The sequence below is a fragment of the Borostomias antarcticus genome (assembly GCF_949987555.1).
Source record: "Borostomias antarcticus genome assembly, chromosome: 2".
NCBI classification, from domain to species: Eukaryota; Metazoa; Chordata; class Actinopteri; order Stomiiformes; family Stomiidae; genus Borostomias; species Borostomias antarcticus.
The window spans coordinates 40,884,463-40,887,087 of record NC_140235.1 but is presented as its reverse complement, the minus strand read 5'-3'; positions in this window follow the sequence as shown (position 1 = coordinate 40,887,087).

The following is a 2,625-nucleotide window of genomic DNA, read 5'->3' as shown; positions in this document are numbered from 1 at the left end:
GGGAACCCCGGAGAGAAGAGGCTCGTCTGCTTCTTATGATTGTGTTTAGTGTGATTATAAGTGATTATGGGGGATTAGGGAGCTGTGTGTGTGTGTGTGTGTGTGTGTGTGTGTGTGTGTGTCTGGCAGCCCTGAGTATAGAGTGGTATACAGTATTGCTAAAGTGGGGTTTTGTGCTTTTATCCGTTGCCAAAGTGGAGCCTTACTCTCTGGGACATTACAGGAAACGTCAAGACTACACGACCATCCATCACACACTGAAACGAGCCAGAGATCCATCACACACACACACACACACACACGCACACACACGCTCACACACGCACGCACGCACGCACGACACACACGCACGCACACGCCCGCACGCACGCACACACGCACACACACACACGCACGCACGCACACACACACACACACACACACACACACACACACACGCCTTTCTCTCTCGATCCCTCAGTGAAAAGGCCCATTGCTGCTCATTAAGTCGTGTTCCACAGTCAGACTGTCTGGTGTTCCCATCTCCGTGCCGACCGCGGGTCTCGGCTGTGTCTGTACCGTCTGTCCTGGGGGGCCACATCTGAGAGTGAGGGGGCGGTCTGTCCTGGGGGGCCACATCTGAGAGTGAGGGGGCGGTCTGTCCTGGGGGGGCCACATCTGAGAGTGAGGGGGCGGTCTGTCCTGGGGGGCCACATCTGAGAGTGAGGGGGTGGTCTGTCCTGGGGGGCCACATCTGAGAGTGAGGGGGCGGTCTGTCCTGGGGGGCCACATCTGAGAGTGAGGGGGTGGTCTGTCCTGGGGGGCCACATCTGAGAGTGAGGGGGCGGTCTGTCCTGGGGGGCCACATCTGAGAGTGAGGGGGTGGTCTGTCCTGGGGGGGGCGTATTCTGAGAGTGAGGGGGCGGTCTGTCCTGGGGGGCCACATCTGAGAGTGAGGGGGTCGTCTGTCCTGGGGGGTGGTATTCTGAGAGTGAGGGGGTGGTCTGTCCTGGGGGGGGCACATCTGAGAGTGAGGGGGTGGTCTGTCCTGGGGGGGGCGTATTCTGAGAGTGAGGGGGTGGTCTGTCCTGGGGGGTCGTATTCTGAGAGTGAGGGAGCGGTCTGTCCTGGGGGGGGCGTATTCTGAGAGTGAGGGGGTGGTCTGTCCTGGGGGGTCGTATTCTGAGAGTGAGGGAGCGGTCTGTCCTGGGGGGGGCGTATTCTGAGAGTGAGGGGGTGGTCTGTATTGGGGGGGTCGTATTCTGAGAGTGAGGGGGTGGTCTGTATTGGGGGGGTCGTATTCTGAGAGTGAGGGGGTGGTCTGTATTGGGGGGGTCGTATTCTGAGAGTGAGGGGGTGGTCTGTCCTGGGGGGGTCGTATTGTGAGAGTGAGGGGGTGGTCTGTCCTGGGGGGGTGGTATTCTGAGAGTGAGGGGGTGGTCTGTCCTGGGGGGGCCGTATTCTGAGAGTGAGGGGGTGGTCTGTCCTGGGGGGGTCGTATTCTGAGAGTGAGGGGGCGGTCTGTCTTGGGGGGGTCGTATTCTGAGAGTGAGGGGGCGGTCTGTCTTGGGGGGGTCGTATTCTGAGAGTGAGGGGGCGGTCTGTCTTGGGGGGGTCGTATTCTGAGAGTGAGGGGGTGGTCAGTCCTGGGGGGTTGTATTCTGAGAGTGAGGGGGTGGTCTGTCCTGGGGGGGGCGTATTCTGAGAGTGAGGGGGCGGTCTGTCCTGGGGGGCCACATCTGAGAGTGAGGGGGTGGTCTGTCCTGGGGGGGCGTATTCTGAGAGTGAGGGGGTGGTCTGTCCTGGGGGGGTGGTATTCTGAGAGTGAGGGGGTGGTCTGTCCTGGGGGGGGGGCACATCTGAGAGTGAGGGGGTGGTCTGTATTGGGGGGGGGGCGTATTCTGAGAGTGAGGGGGTGGTCTGTCCTGGGGGGGTGGTATTCTGAGAGTGAGGGGGTGGTCTGTCCTGGGGGGGGGGGCACATCTGAGAGTGAGGGGGTGGTCTGTCCTGGGGGGGGCGTATTCTGAGAGTGAGGGGGTGGTCAGTCCTGGGGGGTTGTATTCTGAGGGTGAGGGGGTGGTCTGTCCTGGGGGGGTGGTATTCTGAGAGTGAGGGGGTGGTCTGTGCTCTGTGTTGTTAAACAGCCTTCAGACTAGACAGGGTTTGGGCAGCGGAGACTTGAAAACCCAAATTCAAACCGACGTGTTTCTCCTATGTGACCTGCTGGGCCGGTGACCGCTGGCCGGCTCGGGACAGATCTGAAGAGCTAGCGGCTTCTCATTGGCTGGGACACCACAGAACCGTCGCTCATTGGTCGAGACTACACAGAACCGCTTCTCATTGGCTAAACTACACAACCGCACGTCCTATAGGAGACGGGGGGGGGCGGGGGGGGGTAGTAACCATGGCGACCACCAGCTGGAGATGTATATTATCAGGCCCTCCGCTGAGAACGGATGGAGAATCCTTGGCTGCTTCTGGAAGTTTCTGTGGAGAGCAGATAAGCGTTCTCTAGCGTGGGAACGCAGCTCAGGTAAAGGACTGATGTTTTCATCTGCAGAAGTTATTGTGAGACCCAGGAGAGTGAAACTATAGCACGTCTGCTCTCTGCTATTCTATTCTGTTCTACTCTACTCTGCTCTACTC